Here is a 26,068-nt window from a genome sequence, read left to right on the forward strand (position 1 = left end):
TTCCCTGGAAACGGTGAAGAGTCTTCCTCATGTGCTGTAGCCGTACGCTCTAGGAATTGCTTGGGCAGCCAGTGTCCCTTCTCTAGGGACTCATAGAGGTGATGGGCCAAGGCTGTGTTTTGGATGTCAAGTAGATTAAAGGTCTTCAGCCAGCAATTGGGAGAGACATGAGAGAGGGAAATTCTGGCAGGAGACTGTGTACAGCAGCAGTGACTGACCACTTCTGATCTTCTTTGCAGCAGCAGTGGCTCCCATTTCTCCTCCTACCCCTGGTCACTACCATGTCCTCTAGTGAGGGTGTGGAGAAACGCAGTTGGGCTGGCATGGGGAGACATACTGCCTGGTTGGTGGCTACCGGGCCTACGGGCAGGTTCCTATGGCCACGCCAGCGAAAGTGGAAGCAGAGAAGCCAGTCCCCAGTCGTGCTCCCAAGAGGAAGCGCTCTCCAGAAAAGTCGGATGAAGACCTGGGTTGCCCCAATCCCCAAATCCGGCGATTGCAGCATTCAAGCAGTTTAGGACTAGAAGGTGCTTGGATTCTCCAGCAGGGTGGCCCAACCTCTGGGTGCATGCCCTGTGCACCAGCCCCAGTATACGAATGTCCCATCTTTGCTTTTTCAAGGTCGGCAACAAGGAGTCCCCTCCAAAATAAGGTTCCCTCTCATTGCCACCCTCTCAAAGGCTTCCCCCAATGTGGTTCCTTCCTGTGGGCCAGATCAGGCGAAGGGCAGAGTTGTCTCTTTCCTTCTCTGACTCGGGCAAAATCGTCTTAGTAAGACCTCTTCACAGTGTTGACCATGTGTTTTATGGGGGCTGCTGCTGAGCCTTTATCTCATCCTTTCATGGTGGAGAGAGAGAGGATTAGAATGATTTTTACTTCTAGGGTAGAGGGGAGTGTAATGATTATGTTGTCATTTAGTATTATGTCCTTTGGACATGAACTTGTTTTGAATTTCATATTAAAATGGGCCCACCATTCCCACTTTGTGAGGTCATTCAGCACGCTCATTTTGCACCTTGAACATCTCTCTCAGTATCACTTGGAAATGCTTGAAATGGCATGAGCTTGTCCTCACATTCCTATCAGCTGTAAATGCGGAGCCCCAACATGAACCTAACCATTGAGCAGAACACCTCTCCACCACCTGTGTAACACTGGGTAGGCCCCTTAACCTCTTGGTTTTCTTCAGTCCTCAGTTGTGAAAATGTGAGTGGTCTATGAATTTATATTTGGGGCAGGACAAGGTCGAGGAGAGTGTGTCTTTGCTTTTATTCTTCGAAACTGGTATGTCTTCCCTCTCTTCCCCATGGGTCCAAATCTCACTTGTCCTTCAGACCCACTGCCAAGGAGCCTTCTCTGATTCCCCAGGCACACAAATCTCTGCCTCTTAGGGTCAGTGCCATACAACCAAGCTGTCTCTTACGTTAATCTGGCCTCTCAAGCCAATCTCAGAATGTGGGTCTGTCTTGCCCTCCTGGGAACCCTGGGGCTGTGCCAGCCCACCAGAACACCCCGCGTGGAGTGTCTACTAGGCTAGGGCATGGGTGGGGAGGCCCGGGTGTGAGGGGCCAGGCAGAGTATTTCTGCCTCCCCCCTGCTCTCCTCCACCAAACTGCCCCTCCTCCTGAAGCCTGCCCCTCAAGTCACAGGTTCCTTATATGACCTCACTGGGTACTGATGACCTCACAGGCCTTCTCACAGTTGCCATGGCAGGGTAACTATGCCAACGTGCTGCCCTCAGAGAAACTTCCCTGACAGTTCTCCACCAGATACCAATCTCTTTGGTTGTCTGAGAGAGAATGTCTGACCAGATCTTCTATATTTACTCTAACGTGTCCTCTGTTCCCTGTGAGGGCAGTGCAGCAGGTACACTGAGATCGGGCATCTGTACAGGAGGCATGGTGTACACACAACCTCCCCTGGCTGCCACATGTTCCTGTGGGGCTTGCCGACCACTTACACTTGAGCGCGTTCCCAGCTGTAAGTAATACCAGTGACCTGGGACACCTTCAGGCGCCCACAGTGCTCACCGCTGAGGACAAGTGAAAGGTCATCCCTGGAAAAGTGTGCAGGATGCTTCTGATCTTTATAAATGTAGCCTTCCCCTTTGGGCTACAGGATGCTTCCATTCAGACCCTTTCCTGATTGGCCTCTTAGCAAAAGACAAGTGCATTCTTGTTGGCAAATGGTAAACAGAGCAGTTGGAAGAAGAGGGCCACTCTTGAACCGCACCTTCAAACCCAGGCTCCCCTGTGCTGTCATGCAGACATCTATATCGGTCCCGTCAGACACATCCCATCCTGAGCTGCTGAGTACTAGGGGAGAGGGTGGTGCCATATTGATGGGAAGACCGGAAGAACCCAAAGGGGTGTTGAAGTGCTAATGAGACTGGAGGGCTGAGGAGATGGTGTCCCAGGAGGCTGGGTTGATGTGAGCCTAGTCTAGGTACGCAGAACTCGGTTCTAGGTCTCCTGATCACTCTGCCTCAGTATTTGGCCTTCTTCTAGTCTAGATAAAAGTATCACAGGGCTAGAGTTCAGTGTGGTCGAAACACGCAGTATAAATGGGGTCCAAGAGGGGTTGACAAGGTGGGCGGGTTTTTAACCAATTTATATTAGATTATTTTTTTCCAAACCTTGAACGGCATTTCCATTAAAGCCTCAGAAGTGACAGACTGCAAGAAATGTTTTCTCTGTTGTGGAAGGCAGAGATGGAGAGGATCATGATTGCAATTACTTTCGGGTTCTTCTGTTTTCCCTGGAAACTGTGATGAGTCTTCCTCATGTGCTATAGCCGTACGCTCTAGGAATTGCTTGGGCAGCCAGTGTCCCTTCTCTAGGGACTCATAGAGGTGATGGGCCAAGGCTGTGTTTTGGATGTCAAGTAGATTAAAGGTCTTCAGCCAGCAATTGGGAGAGACATGAGAGAGGGAAATTCTGGCAGGAGACTGTGTACAGCAGCAGTGACTGACCACTTCTGATTTTCTTTGCAGCAGCAGTGGCTCCCATTTCTCCTCCTACCCCTGGTCACTACCATGTCCTCTAGTGAGGGTGTGGAGAAACGCAGTTGGGCTGTCATGGGGAGACATACTGCCTGGTTGGTGGCTACCGGGCCTACGGGCAGGTTCCTATGGCCACGCCAGCGAAAGTGGAAGCAGAGAAGCCAGTCCCCAGTCGTGCTCCCAAGAGGAAGCGCTCTCCAGAAAAGTCGGATGAAGACCTGGGATGCCCCAATCCCCAAATCCGGCGATTGCAGCATTCAAGCAGTTTAGGACTAGAAGGTGCTTGGATTCTCCAGCAGGGTGGCCCAACCTCTGGGTGCATCCCCTCTGCACCAGCCCCAGTATACGAATGTCCCATCTTTGCTTTTTCAAGGTCGGCAACAAGGAGTCCCCTCCAAAATAAGGTCCCCTCTCATTGCCACCCTCTCAAAGGCTTCCCCCAATGTGGTTCCTTCCTGTGGGCCAGATCAGGCGAAGGGCAGAGTTGTCTCTTTCCTTCTCTGACTCGGGCAAAATCGTCTTCGTAACACCTCTTCACAGTGTTGACCATGTGTTTTACGGGGGCTGCTGCTGAGCCTTTATCTCATCCTTTCATGGTGGAGAGAGAGAGGATTAGAATGATTTTTACTTCTAGGGGAGAGGGGAGTGTAATGATTATGTTGTCCTTTAGTATTATGTCCTTTGGACATGAACTTGTTTTGAATTTCATATTAAAATGGGCCCACCATTCCCACTTTGTGAGGTCATTCAGCACGCTCATTTTGCACCTTGAACATCTCTCTCAGTATCACTTGGAAATGCTTGAAATGGCATGAGCTTGTCCTCACATTCCTATCAGCTGTAAATGCGGATCCCCAACATGAACCTAACCATTGAGCAGAACACCTCTCCACCACTTGTGTAACACTGGGTAGGCCACTTATCCTCTTGGTTTTCTTCAGTCCTCAGTTGTGAAAATGTGAGTGGTCTATGAATTTATATTTGGGGCAGGACAAGGTCGAGGAGAGTGTGTCTTTGCTTTTATTCTTCGAAACTGGTATGTCTTCCCTCTCTTCCCCATGGGTCCAAATCTCACTTGTCCTTCAGGCCCACTGCCAAGGAGCCTTCTCTGATTCCCCAGGCACACAAATCTCTGCCTCTTAGGGTCAGTGCCATACAACCAAGCTGTCTGTTACGTTAATCTTGCCTCTCAAGCCAATCTCAGAATGTGGGTCTGTCTTGCCCTCCTGGGAACCCTGGGGCTGTGCCAGCCCACCAGAACACCCCGCGTGGAGTGTCGACTAGGCTAGGGCATGGGTGGGGAGGCCCGGGTGTGAGGGGCCAGGCAGAGTATTTCTTCCTCCCCCCTGCTCTCCTCCAGCAAACTGCCCCTCCTCCTGAAGCCTGCCCCTCAAGTCACAGGTTCCTTATATGACCTCACTGGGTACTGATGACCTCACAGGCCTTCTCACAGTTGCCATGGCAGGGTAACTATGCCAACGTGCTGCCCTCAGAGAAACTTCCCTGACAGTTCTGCACCAGATACCAATCTCTTTGGTTGTCTGAGAGAGAATGTCTGACCAGATCTTCTATATTTACTCTAACGTGTCCTCTGTTCCCTGTGAGGGCAGTGCAGCAGGTACACTGAGATCGGGCATCTGTACAGGAGGCATGGTGTACACACAACCTCCCCTGGCTGCCACATGTTCCTGTGGGGCTTGCCGACCACTTACACCTGAGCGCGTTCCCAGCTGTAAGTAATACCAGTGACCTGGGACACCTTCAGGCGCCCACAGTGCTCACTGCTGAGGACAAGTGAAAGGTCATCCCTAGAAAAGTGTGCAGGATGCTTCTGATCTTTATAAATGTAGGCTTCCCCTTTGGGCTACAGGATGCTTCCATTCAGACCCTTTCCTGATTGGCCTCTTAGCAAAAGACAAGTGCATTTTTGTTGGCAAATGGTAAACGGAGCAGTTGGAGGAAGAGGGCCACTCTTGAACCGCACCTTCAAACCCAGGCTCCCCTGTGCTGTCATGCAGACATCTATATCGGTCCCCTCAGACACATCCCATCCTGAGCTGCTGAGTACTAGGGGAGAGGGTGGTGCCATATTGATGGGAAGACCGGAAGAACCCAAAGGGGTGTTGAAGTGCTAATGAGACTGGAGGGCTGAGGAGATGGTGTCCCAGGAGGCTGGGTTGATGTGAGCCTAGTCTAGGTACGCAGAACGCGGTTCTAGGTCTCCTGATCACTCTGCCTCAGTATTTGGCCTTCTTCTAGTCTAGATAAAAGTATCACAGGGCTAGAGTTCAGTGTGGTCGAAACACGCAGTATAAATGGGGTCCAAGAGGGGTTGACAAGGTGGACGGGTTCTTAACCAATTTATATTAGATTATTTTTTTCCAAACCTTGAACGGCATTTCCATTAAAGCCTCAGAAGTGACAGACTGCAAGAAATGTTTTCTCTGTTGTGGAAGGCAGAGATGGAGAGGATCATGATTGCAATTACTTTCGGGTTCTCCTGTTTTCCCTGGAAACGGTGAAGAGTCTTCCTCATGTGCTATAGCCGTACGCTCTAGGAATTGCTTGGGCAGCCAGTGTCCCTTCTCTAGGGACTCATAGAGGTGATGGGCCAAGGCTGTGTTTTGGATGTCAAGTAGATTAAAGGTCTTCAGCCAGCAATTGGGAGAGACATGAGAGAGGGAAATTCTGGCAGGAGACTGTGTACAGCAGCAGTGACTGACCACTTCTGATTTTCTTTGCAGCAGCAGTGGCTCCCATTTCTCCTCCTACCCCTGGTCACTACCATGTCCTCTAGTGAGGGTGTGGAGAAACGCAGTTGGGCTGTCATGGGGAGACATACTGCCTGGTTGGTGGCTACCGGGCCTACGGGCAGGTTCCTATGGCCACGCCAGCGAAAGTGGAAGCAGAGAAGCCAGTCCCCAGTCGTGCTCCCAAGAGGAAGCGCTCTCCAGAAAAGTCGGATGAAGACCTGGGATGCCCCAATCCCCAAATCCGGCGATTGCAGCATTCAAGCAGTTTAGGACTAGAAGGTGCTTGGATTCTCCAGCAGGGTGGCCCAACCTCTGGGTGCATCCCCTCTGCACCAGCCCCAGTATACGAATGTCCCATCTTTGCTTTTTCAAGGTCGGCAACAAGGAGTCCCCTCCAAAATAAGGTCCCCTCTCATTGCCACCCTCTCAAAGGCTTCCCCCAATGTGGTTCCTTCCTGTGGGCCAGATCAGGCGAAGGGCAGAGTTGTCTCTTTCCTTCTCTGACTCGGGCAAAATCGTCTTCGTAACACCTCTTCACAGTGTTGACCATGTGTTTTACGGGGGCTGCTGCTGAGCCTTTATCTCATCCTTTCATGGTGGAGAGAGAGAGGATTAGAATGATTTTTACTTCTAGGGGAGAGGGGAGTGTAATGATTATGTTGTCCTTTAGTATTATGTCCTTTGGACATGAACTTGTTTTGAATTTCATATTAAAATGGGCCCACCATTCCCACTTTGTGAGGTCATTCAGCACGCTCATTTTGCACCTTGAACATCTCTCTCAGTATCACTTGGAAATGCTTGAAATGGCATGAGCTTGTCCTCACATTCCTATCAGCTGTAAATGCGGATCCCCAACATGAACCTAACCATTGAGCAGAACACCTCTCCACCACTTGTGTAACACTGGGTAGGCCACTTATCCTCTTGGTTTTCTTCAGTCCTCAGTTGTGAAAATGTGAGTGGTCTATGAATTTATATTTGGGGCAGGACAAGGTCGAGGAGAGTGTGTCTTTGCTTTTATTCTTCGAAACTGGTATGTCTTCCCTCTCTTCCCCATGGGTCCAAATCTCACTTGTCCTTCAGGCCCACTGCCAAGGAGCCTTCTCTGATTCCCCAGGCACACAAATCTCTGCCTCTTAGGGTCAGTGCCATACAACCAAGCTGTCTGTTACGTTAATCTTGCCTCTCAAGCCAATCTCAGAATGTGGGTCTGTCTTGCCCTCCTGGGAACCCTGGGGCTGTGCCAGCCCACCAGAACACCCCGCGTGGAGTGTCGACTAGGCTAGGGCATGGGTGGGGAGGCCCGGGTGTGAGGGGCCAGGCAGAGTATTTCTTCCTCCCCCCTGCTCTCCTCCAGCAAACTGCCCCTCCTCCTGAAGCCTGCCCCTCAAGTCACAGGTTCCTTATATGACCTCACTGGGTACTGATGACCTCACAGGCCTTCTCACAGTTGCCATGGCAGGGTAACTATGCCAACGTGCTGCCCTCAGAGAAACTTCCCTGACAGTTCTGCACCAGATACCAATCTCTTTGGTTGTCTGAGAGAGAATGTGTGACCAGATCTTCTATATTTACTCTAACGTGTCCTCTGTTCCCTGTGAGGGCAGTGCAGCAGGTACACTGAGATCGGGCATCTGTACAGGAGGCATGGTGTACACACAACCTCCCCTGGCTGCCACATGTTCCTGTGGGGCTTGCCGACCACTTACACCTGAGCGCGTTCCCAGCTGTAAGTAATACCAGTGACCTGGGACACCTTCAGGCGCCCACAGTGCTCACTGCTGAGGACAAGTGAAAGGTCATCCCTAGAAAAGTGTGCAGGATGCTTCTGATCTTTATAAATGTAGGCTTCCCCTTTGGGCTACAGGATGCTTCCATTCAGACCCTTTCCTGATTGGCCTCTTAGCAAAAGACAAGTGCATTTTTGTTGGCAAATGGTAAACGGAGCAGTTGGAGGAAGAGGGCCACTCTTGAACCGCACCTTCAAACCCAGGCTCCCCTGTGCTGTCATGCAGACATCTATATCGGTCCCCTCAGACACATCCCATCCTGAGCTGCTGAGTACTAGGGGAGAGGGTGGTGCCATATTGATGGGAAGACCGGAAGAACCCAAAGGGGTGTTGAAGTGCTAATGAGACTGGAGGGCTGAGGAGATGGTGTCCCAGGAGGCTGGGTTGATGTGAGCCTAGTCTAGGTACGCAGAACGCGGTTCTAGGTCTCCTGATCACTCTGCCTCAGTATTTGGCCTTCTTCTAGTCTAGATAAAAGTATCACAGGGCTAGAGTTCAGTGTGGTCGAAACACGCAGTATAAATGGGGTCCAAGAGGGGTTGACAAGGTGGACGGGTTCTTAACCAATTTATATTAGATTATTTTTTTCCAAACCTTGAACGGCATTTCCATTAAAGCCTCAGAAGTGACAGACTGCAAGAAATGTTTTCTCTGTTGTGGAAGGCAGAGATGGAGAGGATCATGATTGCAATTACTTTCGGGTTCTCCTGTTTTCCCTGGAAACGGTGAAGAGTCTTCCTCATGTGCTATAGCCGTACGCTCTAGGAATTGCTTGGGCAGCCAGTGTCCCTTCTCTAGGGACTCATAGAGGTGATGGGCCAAGGCTGTGTTTTGGATGTCAAGTAGATTAAAGGTCTTCAGCCAGCAATTGGGAGAGACATGAGAGAGGGAAATTCTGGCAGGAGACTGTGTACAGCAGCAGTGACTGACCACTTCTGATTTTCTTTGCAGCAGCAGTGGCTCCCATTTCTCCTCCTACCCCTGGTCACTACCATGTCCTCTAGTGAGGGTGTGGAGAAACGCAGTTGGGCTGTCATGGGGAGACATACTGCCTGGTTGGTGGCTACCGGGCCTACGGGCAGGTTCCTATGGCCACGCCAGCGAAAGTGGAAGCAGAGAAGCCAGTCCCCAGTCGTGCTCCCAAGAGGAAGCGCTCTCCAGAAAAGTCGGATGAAGACCTGGGATGCCCCAATCCCCAAATCCGGCGATTGCAGCATTCAAGCAGTTTAGGACTAGAAGGTGCTTGGATTCTCCAGCAGGGTGGCCCAACCTCTGGGTGCATCCCCTCTGCACCAGCCCCAGTATACGAATGTCCCATCTTTGCTTTTTCAAGGTCGGCAACAAGGAGTCCCCTCCAAAATAAGGTCCCCTCTCATTGCCACCCTCTCAAAGGCTTCCCCCAATGTGGTTCCTTCCTGTGGGCCAGATCAGGCGAAGGGCAGAGTTGTCTCTTTCCTTCTCTGACTCGGGCAAAATCGTCTTAGTAACACCTCTTCACAGTGTTGACCATGTGTTTTACGGGGGCTGCTGCTGAGCCTTTATCTCATCCTTTCATGGTGGAGAGAGAGAGGATTAGAATGATTTTTATTTCTAGGGGAGAGGGGAGTGTAATGATTATGTTGTCATTTAGTATTATGTCCTTTGGACATGAACTTGTTTTGAATTTCATATTAAAATGGGCCCACCATTCCCACTTTGTGAGGTCATTCAGCACCCTCATTTTGCACCTTGAACATCTCTCTCAGTATCACTTGGAAATGCTTGAAATGGCATGAGCTTGTCCTCACATTCCTATCAGCTGTAAATGCGGAGCCCCAACATGAACCTAACCATTGAGCAGAACACCTCTCCACCACTTGTGTAACACTGGGTAGGCCACTTATCCTCTTGGTTTTCTTCAGTCCTCAGTTGTGAAAATGTGAGTGGTCTATGAATTTATATTTGGGGCAGGACAAGGTCGAGGAGAGTGTGTCTTTGCTTTTATTCTTCGAAACTGGTATGTCTTCCCTCTCTTCCCCATGGGTCCAAATCTCACTTGTCCTTCAGGCCCACTGCCAAGGAGCCTTCTCTGATTCCCCAGGCACACAAATCTCTGCCTCTTAGGGTCAGTGCCATACAACCAAGCTGTCTGTTACGTTAATCTTGCCTCTCAAGCCAATCTCAGAATGTGGGTCTGTCTTGCCCTCCTGGGAACCCTGGGGCTGTGCCAGCCCACCAGAACACCCCGCGTGGAGTGTCTACTAGACTAGGGAATGGGTGGGGAGGCCCGGGTGTGAGGGGCCAGGCAGAGTATTTCTGCCTCCCCCCTGCTCTCCTCCACCAAACTGCCCCTCCTCCTGAAGCCTGCCCCTCAAGTCACAGGTTCCTTATATGACCTCACTGGGTACTGATGACCTCACAGGCCTTCTCACAGTTGCCATGGCAGGGTAACTATGCCAACGTGCTGCCCTCAGAGAAACTTCCCTGACAGTTCTCCACCAGATACCAATCTCTTTGGTTGTCTGAGAGAGAATGTCTGACCAAATCTTCTATATTTACTCTAACGTGTCCTCTGTTCCCTGTGAGGGCAGTGCAGCAGGTACACTGAGATCGGGCATCTGTACAGGAGGCATGGTGTACACACAACCTCCCCTGGCTGCCACATGTTCCTGTGGGGCTTGCCGACCACTTACACCTGAGCGCGTTCCCAGCTGTAAGTAATACCAGTGACCTGGGACACCTTCAGGCGCCCACAGTGCTCACTGCTGAGGACAAGTGAAAGGTCATCCCTAGAAAAGTGTGCAGGATACTTCTGATCTTTATAAATGTAGGCTTCCCCTTTGGGCTACAGGATGCTTCCATTCAGACCCTTTCCTGATTGGCCTCTTAGCAAAAGACAAGTGCATATTTGTTGGCAAAAGGTAAACGGAGCAGTTGGAGGAAGAGGGCCACTCTTGAACCGCACCTTCAAACCCAGGCTCCCCTGTGCTGTCATGCAGACTTCTATATCGGTCCCCTCAGACACATCCCATCCTGAGCTGCTGAGTACTAGGGGAGAGGGTGGTGCCATATTGATGGGAAGACCGGAAGAACCGAAAGGGGTGTTGAAGTGCTAATGAGACTGGAGGGCTGAGGAGATGGTGTCCCAGGAGGCTGGGTTGATGTGAGCCTAGTCTAGGTACGCAGAACGCGGTTCTAGGTCTCCTGATCACTCTGCCTCAGTATTTGGCCTTCTTCTAGTCTAGATAAAAGTATCACAGGGCTAGAGTTCAGTGTGGTCGAAACACGCAGTATAAATGGGGTCCAAGAGGGGTTGACAAGGTGGACGGGTTCTTAACCAATTTATATTAGATTATTTTTTTCCAAACCTTGAACGGCATTTCCATTAAAGCCTCAGAAGTGACAGACTGCAAGAAATGTTTTCTCTGTTGTGGAAGGCAGAGATGGAGAGGATCATGATTGCAATTACTTTCGGGTTCTCCTGTTTTCCCTGGAAACGGTGAAGAGTCTTCCTCATGTGCTATAGCCGTACGCTCTAGGAATTGCTTGGGCAGCCAGTGTCCCTTCTCTAGGGACTCATAGAGGTGATGGGCCAAGGCTGTGTTTTGGATGTCAAGTAGATTAAAGGTCTTCAGCCAGCAATTGGGAGAGACATGAGAGAGGGAAATTCTGGCAGGAGACTGTGTACAGCAGCAGTGACTGACCACTTCTGATTTTCTTTGCAGCAGCAGTGGCTCCCATTTCTCCTCCTACCCCTGGTCACTACCATGTCCTCTAGTGAGGGTGTGGAGAAACGCAGTTGGGCTGTCATGGGGAGACATACTGCCTGGTTGGTGGCTACCGGGCCTACGGGCAGGTTCCTATGGCCACGCCAGCGAAAGTGGAAGCAGAGAAGCCAGTCCCCAGTCGTGCTCCCAAGAGGAAGCGCTCTCCAGAAAAGTCGGATGAAGACCTGGGATGCCCCAATCCCCAAATCCGGCGATTGCAGCATTCAAGCAGTTTAGGACTAGAAGGTGCTTGGATTCTCCAGCAGGGTGGCCCAACCTCTGGGTGCATCCCCTCTGCACCAGCCCCAGTATACGAATGTCCCATCTTTGCTTTTTCAAGGTCGGCAACAAGGAGTCCCCTCCAAAATAAGGTCCCCTCTCATTGCCACCCTCTCAAAGGCTTCCCCCAATGTGGTTCCTTCCTGTGGGCCAGATCAGGCGAAGGGCAGAGTTGTCTCTTTCCTTCTCTGACTCGGGCAAAATCGTCTTAGTAACACCTCTTCACAGTGTTGACCATGTGTTTTACGGGGGCTGCTGCTGAGCCTTTATCTCATCCTTTCATGGTGTAGAGAGAGAGGATTAGAATGATTTTTATTTCTAGGGGAGAGGGGAGTGTAATGATTATGTTGTCATTTAGTATTATGTCCTTTGGACATGAACTTGTTTTGAATTTCATATTAAAATGGGCCCACCATTCCCACTTTGTGAGGTCATTCAGCACCCTCATTTTGCACCTTGAACATCTCTCTCAGTATCACTTGGAAATGCTTGAAATGGCATGAGCTTGTCCTCACATTCCTATCAGCTGTAAATGCGGAGCCCCAACAGGAGCCTAACCATTGAGCAGAACACCTCTCCACCACCTGTGTAACACTGGGTAGGCCCCTTAACCTCTTGGTTTTCTTCAGTCCTCAGTTGTGAAAATGTGAGTGGTCTATGTATTTATATTTGGGGCAGGACAAGGTCGAGGAGAGTGTGTCTTTCCTTTTATTCTTCGAAACTGGTATGTCTTCCCTCTCTTCCCCATGGGTCCAAATCTCACTTGTCCTTCAGGCCCACTGCCAAGGAGCCTTCTCTGATTCCCCAGGCACACAAATCTCTGCCTCTTAGGGTCAGTGCCATACAACCAAGCTGTCTCTTACGTTAATCTTGCCTCTCAAGCCAATCTCAGAATGTGGGTCTGTCTTGCCCTCCTGGGAACCCTGGGGCTGTGCCAGCCCATCAGAACACCCCGCGTGGAGTGTCTACTAGACTAGGGCATGGGTGGGGAGGCCCGGGTGTGAGGGGCCAGGCAGAGTATTTCTGCCTCCCCCCTGCTCTCCTCCACCAAACTGCCCCTCCTCCTGAAGCCTGCCCCTCAAGTCACAGGTTCCTTATATGACCTCACTGGGTACTGATGACCTCACAGGCCTTCTCACAGTTGCCATGGCAGGGTAACTATGCCAACGTGCTGCCCTCAGAGAAACTTCCCTGACAGTTCTCCACCAGATACCAATCTCTTTGGTTGTCTGAGAGAGAATGTCTGACCAGATCTTCTATATTTACTCTAACGTGTCCTCTGTTCCCTGTGAGGGCAGTGCAGCAGGTACACTGAGATCGGGCATCTGTACAGGAGGCATGGTGTACACACAAGCTCCCCTGGCTGCCACATGTTCCTGTGGGGCTTGCCGACCACTTACACCTGAGCGCGTTCCCAGCTGTAAGTAATACCAGTGACCTGGGACACCTTCAGGCGCCCACAGTGCTCACCGCTGAGGACAAGTGAAAGGTCATCCCTGGAAAAGTGTGCAGGATGCTTCTGATCTTTATAAATGTAGGCTTCCCCTTTGGGCTACAGGATGCTTCCATTCAGACCCTTTCCTGATTGGCCTCTTAGCAAAAGACAAGTGCATTCTTGTTGGCAAATGGTAAACAGAGCAGTTGGAAGAAGAGGGCCACTCTTGAACCGCACCTTCAAACCCAGGCTCCCCTGTGCTGTCATGCAGACATCTATATCGGTCCCGTCAGACACATCCCATCCTGAGCTGCTGAGTACTAGGGGAGAGGGTGGTGCCATATTGATGGGAAGACCGGAAGAACCCAAAGGGGTGTTGAAGTGCTAATGAGACTGGAGGGCTGAGGAGATGGTGTCCCAGGAGGCTGGGTTGATGTGAGCCTAGTCTAGGTACGCAGAACGCGGTTCTAGGTCTCCTGATCACTCTGCCTCAGTATTTGGCCTTCTTCTAGTCTAGATAAAAGTATCACAGGGCTAGAGTTCAGTGTGGTCGAAACACGCAGTATAAATGGGGTCCAAGAGGGGTTGACAAGGTGGGCGGGTTTTTAACCAATTTATATTAGATTATTTTTTTCCAAACCTTGAACGGCATTTCCATTAAAGCCTCAGAAGTGACAGACTGCAAGAAATGTTTTCTCTTTTGTGGAAGGCAGAGATGGAGAGGATCATGATTGCAATTACTTTCGGGTTCTCCTGTTTTCCCTGGAAACGGTGAAGAGACTTCCTCATGTGCTGTAGCCGTACGCTCTGGGAATTGCTTGGGCAGCCAGTGTCCCTTCTCTAGGGTCTCATAGAGGTGATGGGCCAAGGCTGTGTTTTGGATGTCAAGTAGATTAAAGGTCTTCAGCCAGCAATTGGGAGAGACATGAGAGAGGGAAATTCTGGTAGGGGACTGTGTACAGCAGCAGTGACTGACCACTTCTGATTTTCTTTGCAGCAGCAGTGGCTCCCATTTCTCCTCCTACCCCTGGTCACTACCATGTCCTCTAGTGAGGGTGTGGAGAAACGCAGTTGGGCTGGCATGGGGAGACATACTGCCTGGTTGGTGGCTACCGGGCCTACGGGCAGGTTCCTATGGCCACGCCAGCGAAAGTGGAAGCAGAGAAGCCAGTCCCCAGACCTGCTCCCAAGAGGAAGCGCTCTCCAGAAAAGTCGGATGAAGACCTGGGTTGCCCCAATCCCCAAATCCGGCGATTGCAGCATTCAAGCAGTTTAGGACTAGAAGGTGCTTGGATTCTCCAGCAGGGTGGCCCAACCTCTGGGTGCATCCCCTCTTCACCAGCCCCAGTATACGAATGTCCCATCTTTGCTTTTTCAAGGTCGGCAACAAGGAGTCCCCTCCAAAATAAGGTCCCCTCTCATTGCCACCCTCTCAAAGTCTTCCCCCAATGTGGTTCCTTCCTGTGGGCCAGATCAGGCGAAGGGCAGAGTTGTCTCTTTCCTTCTCTGACTCGGGCAAAATCGTCTTAGTAAGACCTCTTCACAGTGTTGACCATGTGTTTTACGGGGGCTGCTGCTGAGCCTTTATCTCATCCTTTCATGTTGGGGAGAGAGAGGATTAGAATGATTTTTACTTCTAGGGGAGAGGGGAGTGTAATGATTATGTTGTCATTTAGTATTATGTCCTTTGGACATGAACTTGTTTTGAATTTCATATAAAAATGGGCCCACCATTCCCACTTTGTGAGGTCATTCAGCACCCTCATTTTGCACCTTGAACATCTCTCTCAGTATCACTTGGAAATGCTTGAAATGGCATGAGCTTGTCCTCACATTCCTATCAGCTGTAAATGCGGAGCCCCAACATGAACCTAACCATTGAGCAGAACACCTCTCCACCACCTGTGTAACACTGGGTAGGCCCCTTAACCTCTTGGTTTTCTTCAGTCCTCAGTTGTGAAAATGTGAGTGGTCTATGAATTTATATTTGGGGCAGGACAAGGTCGAGGAGAGTGTGTCTTTGCTTTTATTCTTCGAAACTGGTATGTCTTCCATCTCTTCCCCATGGGTCCAAATCTCACTTATCCTTCAGGCCCACTTCAAGGAGCCTTCTCTGATTCCCCAGGCACACAAATCTCTGCCTCTTAGGGTCAGTGCCATACAACCAAGCTGTCTCTTACGTTAATCTGGCCTCTCAAGCCAATCTCAGAATGTGGGTCTGTCTTGCCCTCCTGGGAACCCTGGGGCTGTGCCAGCCCACCAGAACACCCCGAGTGGAGTGTCTACTAGGCTAGGGCATGGGTGGGGAGGCCCGGGTGTGAGGGGCCAGGCAGAGTATTTCTTCCTCCCCCCTGCTCTCCTCCAGCAAACTGCCCCTCCTCCTGAAGCCTGCCCCTCAAGTCACAGGTTCCTTATATGACCTCACTGGGTACTGATGACCTCACAGGCCTTCTCACAGTTGCCATGGCAGGGTAACTATGCCAACGTGCTGCCCTCAGAGAAACTTCCCTGACAGTTCTCCACCAGATACCAATCTCTTTGGTTGTCTGAGAGAGAATGTCTGACCAGATCTTCTATATTTACTCTAACGTGTCCTCTGTTCCCTGTGAGGGCAGTGCAGCAGGTACACTGAGATCGGGCATCTGTACAGGAGGCATGGTGTACACACAACCTCCCCTGGCTGCCACATGTTCCTGTGGGGCTTGCCGACCACTTACACCTGAGCGCGTTCCCAGCTGTAAGTAATACCAGTGACCTGGGACACCTTCAGGCGCCCACAGTGCTCACTGCTGAGGACAAGTGAAAGGTCATCCCTAGAAAAGTGTGCAGGATGCTTCTGATCTTTATAAATGTAGGCTTCCCCTTTGGGCTACAGGATGCTTCCATTCAGACCCTTTCCTGATTGGCCTCTTAGCAAAAGACAAGTGCATATTTGTTGGCAAAAGGTAAACGGAGCAGTTGGAGGAAGAGGGCCACTCTTGAACCGCACCTTCAAACCCAGGCTCCCCTGTGCTGTCATGCAGACATCTATATCGGTCCCCTCAGACACATCCCATCCTGAGCTGCTGAGTACTAGGGGAGAGGGTGGTGCCATATTGATGGGAAGACCGGAAGAACCCAAAGGGGTGTTGAAGTGCTAATGAGATTGGAGGGCTGAGGTGATGGTGTCCCAGGAGGCTGGGTTGATGTGAGCCTAGTCTAGGTACGCAGAACTCGGTTCTAGGTCTCCTGATCACTCTGCCTCAGTATTTGGCCTTCTTCTAGTCTAGATAAAAGTATCACAGGGCTAGAGGTCAGTGTGGTCGAAACACGCAGTATAAATGGGGTCCAAGAGGGGTTGACAAGGTGGGCGGGTTTTTAACCAATTTATATTAGATTATTTTTTTCCAAACCTTGAACGGCATTTCCATTAAAGCCTCAGAAGTGACAGACTGCAAGAAATGTTTTCTCTGTTGTGGAAGGCAGAGATGGAGAGAATCATGATTGCAATTACTTTCGGGTTCTCCTGTTTTCCCTGGAAACGGTGAAGAGACTTCCTCATGTGCTGTAGCCGTACGCTCTGGGAATTGCTTGGGCAACCAGTGTCCCTTCTCTAGGGACTCATAGAGGTGATGGGCCAAGGCTGTGTTTTGGATGTCAAGTAGATTAAAGGTGTTCAGCCAGCAATTGGGAGAGACATGAGAGAGGGAAATTCTGGCAGGAGACTGTGTACAGCAGCAGTGACTGACCACTTCTGATCTTCTTTGCAGCAGCAGTGGCTCCCATTTCTCCTCCTACCCCTGGTCACTACCATGTCCTCTAGTGAGGGTGTGGAGAAACGCAGTTGGGCTGGCATGGGGAGACATACTGCCTGGTTGGTGGCTACCGGGCCTACGGGCAGGTTCCTTTGGCCACGCCAGCGAAAGTGGAAGCAGAGAAGCCAGTCCCCAGTCGTGCTCCCAAGAGGAAGCGCTCTCCAGAAAAGTCGGATGAAGACCTGGGTTGCCCCAATCCCCAAATCCGGCGATTGCAGCATTCAAGCAGTTTAGGACTAGAAGGTGCTTGGATTCTCCAGCAGGGTGGCCCAACCTCTGGGTGCATGCCCTCTGCACCAGCCCCAGTATACGAATGTCCCATCTTTGCTTTTTCAAGGTCGGCAACAAGGAGTCCCCTCCAAAATAAGGTTCCCTCTCATTGCCACCCTCTCAAAGGCTTCCCCCAATGTGGTTCCTTCCTGTGGGCCAGATCAGGCGAAGGGCAGAGTTGTCTCTTTCCTTCTCTGACTCGGGCAAAATCGTCTTAGTAACACCTCTTCACAGTGTTGACCATGTGTTTTACGGGGGCTGCTGCTGAGCCTTTATCTCATCCTTTCATGGTGGAGAGAGAGAGGATTAGAATGATTTTTACTTCTAGGGGAGAGGGGAGTGTAATGATTATGTTGTCATTTAGTATTATGTCCTTTGGACATGAACTTGTTTTGAATTTCATATTAAATGGGCCCACCATCCCACTTTGTGAGGTCATTCAGCACGCTCATTTTGCACCTTGAAGATCTCGCTCAGTATCACTTGGAAATGCTTGAAATGGCATGAGCTTGTCCTCACATTCCTATCAGCTGTAAATGCGGAGCCCCAACATGAACCTAACCATTGAGCAGAACACCTCTCCACCACCTGTGTAACACTGGGTAGGCCCCTTAACCTCTTGGTTTTCTTCAGTCCTCAGTTGTGAAAATGTGAGTGGTCTATGAATTTATATTTGGGGCAGGACAAGGTCGAGGAGAGTGTGTCTTTGCTTTTATTCTTCGAAACTGGTATGTCTTCCCTCTCTTCCCCATGGGTCCAAATCTCACTTGTCCTTCAGGCCCACTGCCAAGGAGCCTTCTCTGATTCCCCAGGCACACAAATCTCTGCCTCTTAGGGTCAGTGCCATACAACCAAGCTGTCTCTTACGTTAATCTGGCCTCTCAAGCCAATCTCAGAATGTGGGTCTGTCTTGCCCTCCTGGGAACCCTGGGGCTGTGCCAGCCCACCAGAACACCCCGCGTGGAGTGTCTACTAGGCTAGGGCATGGGTGGGGAGGCCCGGGTGTGAGGGGCCAGGCAGAGTATTTCTGCCTCCCCCCTGCTCTCCTCCACCAAACTGCCCCTCCTCCTGAAGCCTGCCCCTCAAGTCACAGGTTCCTTATATGACCTCACTGGGTACTGATGACCTCACAGGCCTTCTCACAGTTGCCATGGCAGGGTAACTATGCCAACGTGCTGCCCTCAGAGAAACTTCCCTGACAGTTCTCCACCAGATACCAATCTCTTTGGTTGTCTGAGAGAGAATGTCTGACCAGATCTTCTATATTTACTCTAACGTGTCCTCTGTTCCCTGTGAGGGCAGTGCAGCAGGTACACTGAGATCGGGCATCTGTACAGGAGGCATGGTGTACACACAACCTCCCCTGGCTGCCACATGTTCCTGTGGGGCTTGCCGACCACTTACACCTGAGCGCGTTCCCAGTTGTAAGTAATACCAGTGACCTGGGACACCTTCAGGCGCCCACAGTGCTCACTGCTGAGGACAAGTGAAAGGTCATCCCTAGAAAAGTGTGCAGGATGCTTCTGATCTTTATAAATGTAGGCTTCCCCTTTGGGCTACAGGATGCTTCCATTCAGACCCTTTCCTGATTGGCCTCTTAGCAAAAGACAAGTGCATATTTGTTGGCAAAAGGTAAACGGAGCAGTTGGAGGAAGAGGGCCACTCTTGAACCGCACCTTCAAACCCAGGCTCCCCTGTGCTGTCATGCAGACATCTATATCGGTCCGCTCAGACACATCCCATCCTGAGCTGCTGAGTACTAGGGGAGAGGGTGGTGCCATATTGATGGGAAGACCGGAAGAACCCAAAGGGGTGTTGAAGTGCTAATGAGACTGGAGGGCTGAGGTGATGGTGTCCCAGGAGGCTGGGTTGATGTGAGCCTAGTCTAGGTACGCAGAACGCGGTTCTAGGTCTCCTGATCACTCTGCCTCAGTATTTGGCCTTCTTCTAGTCTAGATAAAAGTATCACAGGGCTAGAGTTCAGTGTGGTCGAAACACGCAGTATAAATGGGGTCCAAGAGGGGTTGACAAGGTGGGCGGGTTTTTAACCAATTTATATTAGATTATTTTTTTCCAAACCTTGAACGGCATTTCCATTAAAGCCTCAGAAGTGACAGACTGCAAGAAATGTTTTCTCTGTTGTGGAAGGCAGAGATGGAGAGGATCATGATTGCAATTACTTTCGGGTTCTCCTGTTTTCCCTGGAAACGGTGAAGAGTCTTCCTCATGTGCTGTAGCCGTATGCTCTAGGAATTGCTTGGGCAGCCAGTGTCCCTTCTCTAGGGACTCATAGAGGTGATGGGCCAAGGCTGTGTTTTGGATGTCAAGTAGATTAAAGGTCTTCAGCCAGCAATTGGGAGAGACATGAGAGAGGGAAATTCTGGCAGGAGATTGTGTACAGCAGCAGTGACTGACCACTTCTGATTTTCTTTGCAGCAGCAGTGGCTCCCATTTCTCCTCCTACCCCTGGTCACTACCATGTCCTCTAGTGAGGGTGTGGAGAAACGCAGTTGGGCTGGCATGGGGAGACATACTGCCTGGTTGGTGGCTACCGGGCCTACGGGCAGGTTCCTTTGGCCACGCCAGCGAAAGTGGAAGCAGAGAAGCCAGTCCCCAGTCATGCTCCCAAGAGGAAGCGCTCTCCAGAAAAGTCGGATGAAGACCTGGGTTGCCCCAATCCCCAAATCCGGCGATTGCAGCATTCAAGCAGTTTAGGACTAGAAGGTGCTTGGATTCTCCAGCAGGGTGGCCCAACCTCTGGGTGCATGCCCTCTGCACCAGCCCCAGTATACGAATGTCCCATCTTTGCTTTTTCAAGGTCGGCAACAAGGATTCCCCTCCAAATTAAGGTTCCCTCTCATTGCCACCCTCTCAAAGGCTTCCCCCAATGTGGTTCCTTCCTGTGGGCCAGATCAGGCGAAGGGCAGAGTTGTCTCTTTCCTTCTCTGACTCGGGCAAAATCGTCTTAGTAACACCTCTTCACAGTGTTGACCATGTGTTTTACGGGGGCTGCTGCTGAGCCTTTATCTCATCCTTTCATGGTGGAGAGAGAGAGGATTAGAATGATTTTTACTTCTAGGGGAGAGGGGAGTGTAATGATTATGTTGTCATTTAGTATTATGTCCTTTGGACATGAACTTGTTTTGAATTTCATGTTAAAATGGGCCCACCATTCCCACTTTGTGAGGTCATTCAGCACGCTCATTTTGCACCTTGAACATCTCTCTCAGTATCACTTGGAAATGCTTGAAATGGCATGAGCTTGTCCTCACATTCCTATCAGCTGTAAACGCGGAGCCCCAACATGAACCTAACCATTGAGCAGAACACCTCTCCACCACCTGTGTAACACTGGGTAGGCCGCTTAACCTCTTGGTTTTCTTCAGTCCTCAGTTGTGAAAATGTGAGTGGTCTATGAATTTATATTTGGGGCAGGACAAGGTCGAGGAGAGTGTGTCTTTGCTTTTATTCTTCGAAACTGGTATGTCTTCCCTCTCTTCCCCATGGGTCCAAATCTCACTTGTCCTTCAGGCCCACTGCCAAGGAGCCTTCTCTGATTCCCCAGGCACACAAATCTCTGCCTCTTAGGGTCAGTGCCATACAACCAAGCTGTCTCTTACGTTAATCTGGCCTCTCAAGCCAATCTCAGAATGTGGGTCTGTCTTGCCCTCCTGGGAACCCTGGGGCTGTGCCAGCCCACCAGAACACCCCGCGTGGAGTGTCTACTAGGCTAGGGCATGGGTGGGGAGGCCCGGGTGTGAGGGGCCAGGCAGAGTATTTCTGCCTCCCCCCTGCTCTCCTCCACCAAACTGCCCCTCCTCCTGAAGCCTGCCCCTCAAGTCACAGATTCCTTATATGACCTCACTGGGTACTGATGACCTCACAGGCCTTCTCACAGTTGCCATGGCAGGGTAACTATGCCAACGTGCTGCCCTCAGAGAAACTTCCCTGACAGTTCTCCACCAGATACCAATCTCTTTGGTTGTCTGAGAGAGAATGTCTGACCAGATCTTCTATATTTACTGTAACGTGTCCTCTGTTCCCTGTGAGGGCAGTGCAGCAGGTACACTGAGATCGGGCATCTGTACAGGAGGCATGATGTACACACAACCTCCCCTGGCTGCCACATGGTCCTGTGGGGCTTGCCGACCACTTACACCTGAGCGCGTTCCCAGCTGTAAGTAATACCAGTGACCTGGGACACCTTCAGGCGCCCACAGTGCTCACTGCTGAGGACAAGTGAAAGGTCATCCCTGGAAAAGTGTGCAGGATGCTTCTGATCTTTATAAATGTAGCCTTCCCCTTTGGGCTACAGGATGCTTCCTTTCAGACCCTTTCCTGATTGGCCTCTTAGCAAAAGGCAAGTGCATTCTTGTTGGCAAATGGTAAACGGAGCAGTTGGAGGAAGAGGGCCACTCTTGAACCGCACCTTCAAACCCAGGCTCCCCTGTGCTGTCATGCAGACATTTATATCGGTCCCGTCAGACACATCCCATCCTGAGCTGCTGAGTACTAGGGGAGAGGGTGGTGCCATATTGATGGGAAGACCGGAAGAACCCAAAGGGGTGTTGAAGTGCTAATGAGACTGGAGGGCTGAGGAGATGGTGTCCCAGGAGGCTGGGTTGATGTGAGCCTAGTCTAGGTACGCAGAACGCGGTTCTAGGTCTCCTGAACACTCTGCCTCAGTATTTGGCCTTCTTCTAGTCTAGATAAAAGTATCACAGGGCTAGAGTTCAGTGTGGTCGAAACACGCAGTATAAATGGGGTCCAAGAGGGGTTGACAAGGTGGGCGGGTTTTTAACCAATTTATATTAGATTATTTTTTTCCAAACCTTGAACGGCATTTCCATTAAAGCCTCAGAAGTGACAGACTGCAAGAAATGTTTTCTCTGTTGTGGAAGGCAGAGATGGAGAGAATCATGATTGCAATTACTTTCGGGTTCTCCTGTTTTCCCTGGAAACGGTGAAGAGACTTCCTCATGTGCTGTAGCCGTACGCTCTGGGAATTGCTTGGGCAACCAGTGTCCCTTCTCTAGGGACTCATAGAGGTGATGGGCCAAGGCTGTGTTTTGGATGTCAAGTAGATTAAAGGTGTTCAGCCAGCAATTGGGAGAGACATGAGAGAGGGAAATTCTGGCAGGAGACTGTGTACAGCAGCAGTGACTGACCACTTCTGATCTTCTTTGCAGCAGCAGTGGCTCCCATTTCTCCTCCTACCCCTGGTCACTACCATGTCCTCTAGTGAGGGTGTGGAGAAACGCAGTTGGGCTGGCATGGGGAGACATACTGCCTGGTTGGTGGCTACCGGGCCTACGGGCAGGTTCCTTTGGCCACGCCAGCGAAAGTGGAAGCAGAGAAGCCAGTCCCCAGTCGTGCTCCCAAGAGGAAGCGCTCTCCAGAAAAGTCGGATGAAGACCTGGGTTGCCCCAATCCCCAAATCCGGCGATTGCAGCATTCAAGCAGTTTAGGACTAGAAGGTGCTTGGATTCTCCAGCAGGGTGGCCCAACCTCTGGGTGCATGCCCTCTGCACCAGCCCCAGTATACGAATGTCCCATCTTTGCTTTTTCAAGGTCGGCAACAAGGAGTCCCCTCCAAAATAAGGTTCCCTCTCATTGCCACCCTCTCAAAGGCTTCCCCCAATGTGGTTCCTTCCTGTGGGCCAGATCAGGCGAAGGGCAGAGTTGTCTCTTTCCTTCTCTGACTCGGGCAAAATCGTCTTAGTAACACCTCTTCACAGTGTTGACCATGTGTTTTACGGGGGCTGCTGCTGAGCCTTTATCTCATCCTTTCATGGTGGAGAGAGAGAGGATTAGAATGATTTTTACTTCTAGGGGAGAGGGGAGTGTAATGATTATGTTGTCATTTAGTATTATGTCCTTTGGACATGAACTTGTTTTGAATTTCATGTTAAAATGGGCCCACCATTCCCACTTTGTGAGGTCATTCAGCACGCTCATTTTGCACCTTGAACATCTCTCTCAGTATCACTTGGAAATGCTTGAAATGGCATGAGCTTGTCCTCACATTCCTATCAGCTGTAAATGCGGAGCCCCAACATGAACCTAACCATTGAGCAGAACACCTCTCCACCACCTGTGTAACACTGGGTAGGCCCCTTAACCTCTTGGTTTTCTTCAGTCCTCAGTTGTGAAAATGTGAGTGGTCTATGAATTTATATTTGGGGCAGGACAAGGTCGAGGAGAGTGTGTCTTTGCTTTTATTCTTCGAAACTGGTATGTCTTCCCTCTCTTCCCCATGGGTCCAAATCTCACTTGTCCTTCAGGCCCACTGCCAAGGAGCCTTCTCTGATTCCCCAGGCACACAAATCTCTGCCTCTTAGGGTCAGTGCCATACAACCAAGCTGTCTCTTACGTTAATCTGGCCTCTCAAGCCAATCTCAGAATGTGGGTCTGTCTTGCCCTCCTGGGAACCCTGGGGCTGTGCCAGCCCACCAGAACACCCCGCGTGGAGTGTCTACTAGGCTAGGGCATGGGTGGGGAGGCCCGGGTGTGAGGGGCCAGGCAGAGTATTTCTGCCTCCCCCCTGCTCTCCTCCACCAAACTGCCCCTCCTCCTGAAGCCTGCCCCTCAAGTCACAGATTCCTTATATGACCTCACTGGGTACTGATGACCTCACAGGCCTTCTCACAGTTGCCATGGCAGGGTAACTATGCCAACGTGCTGCCCTCAGAGAAACTTCCCTGACAGTTCTCCACCAGATACCAATCTCTTTGGTTGTCTGAGAGAGAATGTCTGACCAGATCTTCTATATTTACTGTAACGTGTCCTCTGTTCCCTGTGAGGGCAGTGCAGCAGGTACACTGAGATCGGGCATCTGTACAGGAGGCATGATGTACACACAACCTCCCCTGGCTGCCACATGGTCCTGTGGGGCTTGCCGACCACTTACACCTGAGCGCGTTCCCAGCTGTAAGTAATACCAGTGACCTGGGACACCTTCAGGCGCCCACAGTGCTCACTGCTGAGGACAAGTGAAAGGTCATCCCTGGAAAAGTGTGCAGGATGCTTCTGATCTTTATAAATGTAGCCTTCCCCTTTGGGCTACAGGATGCTTCCTTTCAGACCCTTTCCTGATTGGCCTCTTAGCAAAAGGCAAGTGCATTCTTGTTGGCAAATGGTAAACGGAGCAGTTGGAGGAAGAGGGCCACTCTTGAACCGCACCTTCAAACCCAGGCTCCCCTGTGCTGTCATGCAGACATTTATATCGGTCCCGTCAGACACATCCCATCCTGAGCTGCTGAGTACTAGGGGAGAGGGTGGTGCCATATTGATGGGAAGACCGGAAGAACCCAAAGGGGTGTTGAAGTGCTAATGAGACTGGAGGGCTGAGGAGATGGTGTCCCAGGAGGCTGGGTTGATGTGAGCCTAGTCTAGGTACGCAGAACGCGGTTCTAGGTCTCCTGAACACTCTGCCTCAGTATTTGGCCTTCTTCTAGTCTAGATAAAAGTATCACAGGGCTAGAGTTCAGTGTGGTCGAAACACGCAGTATAAATGGGGTCCAAGAGGGGTTGACAAGGTGGGCGGGTTTTTAACCAATTTATATTAGATTATTTTTTTCCAAACCTTGAACGGCATTTCCATTAAAGCCTCAGAAGTGACAGACTGCAAGAAATGTTTTCTCTGTTGTGGAAGGCAGAGATGGAGAGAATCATGATTGCAATTACTTTCGGGTTCTCCTGTTTTCCCTGGAAACGGTGAAGAGACTTCCTCATGTGCTGTAGCCGTACGCTCTGGGAATTGCTTGGGCAACCAGTGTCCCTTCTCTAGGGACTCATAGAGGTGATGGGCCAAGGCTGTGTTTTGGATGTCAAGTAGATTAAAGGTGTTCAGCCAGCAATTGGGAGAGACATGAGAGAGGGAAATTCTGGCAGGAGACTGTGTACAGCAGCAGTGACTGACCACTTCTGATCTTCTTTGCAGCAGCAGTGGCTCCCATTTCTCCTCCTACCCCTGGTCACTACCATGTCCTCTAGTGAGGGTGTGGAGAAACGCAGTTGGGCTGGCATGGGGAGACATACTGCCTGGTTGGTGGCTACCGGGCCTACGGGCAGGTTCCTTTGGCCACGCCAGCGAAAGTGGAAGCAGAGAAGCCAGTCCCCAGTCGTGCTCCCAAGAGGAAGCGCTCTCCAGAAAAGTCGGATGAAGACCTGGGTTGCCCCAATCCCCAAATCCGGCGATTGCAGCATTCAAGCAGTTTAGGACTAGAAGGTGCTTGGATTCTCCAGCAGGGTGGCCCAACCTCTGGGTGCATGCCCTCTGCACCAGCCCCAGTATACGAATGTCCCATCTTTGCTTTTTCAAGGTCGGCAACAAGGAGTCCCCTCCAAAATAAGGTTCCCTCTCATTGCCACCCTCTCAAAGGCTTCCCCCAATGTGGTTCCTTCCTGTGGGCCAGATCAGGCGAAGGGCAGAGTTGTCTCTTTCCTTCTCTGACTCGGGCAAAATCGTCTTAGTAACACCTCTTCACAGTGTTGACCATGTGTTTTACGGGGGCTGCTGCTGAGCCTTTATCTCATCCTTTCATGGTGGAGAGAGAGAGGATTAGAATGATTTTTACTTCTAGGGGAGAGGGGAGTGTAATGATTATGTTGTCATTTAGTATTATGTCCTTTGGACATGAACTTGTTTTGAATTTCATATTAAATGGGCCCACCATCCCACTTTGTGAGGTCATTCAGCACGCTCATTTTGCACCTTGAAGATCTCTCTCAGTATCACTTGGAAATGCTTGAAATGGCATGAGCTTGTCCTCACATTCCTATCAGCTGTAAATGCGGAGCCCCAACATGAACCTAACCATTGAGCAGAACACCTCTCCACCACCTGTGTAACACTGGGTAGGCCCCTTAACCTCTTGGTTTTCTTCAGTCCTCAGTTGTGAAAATGTGAGTGGTCTATGAATTTATATTTGGGGCAGGACAAGGTCGAGGAGAGTGTGTCTTTGCTTTTATTCTTCGAAACTGGTATGTCTTCCC

Source organism: Balaenoptera acutorostrata, chromosome 11 (assembly GCF_949987535.1).
Source record: "Balaenoptera acutorostrata chromosome 11, mBalAcu1.1, whole genome shotgun sequence".
Taxonomy (NCBI): Eukaryota; Metazoa; Chordata; class Mammalia; order Artiodactyla; family Balaenopteridae; genus Balaenoptera; species Balaenoptera acutorostrata.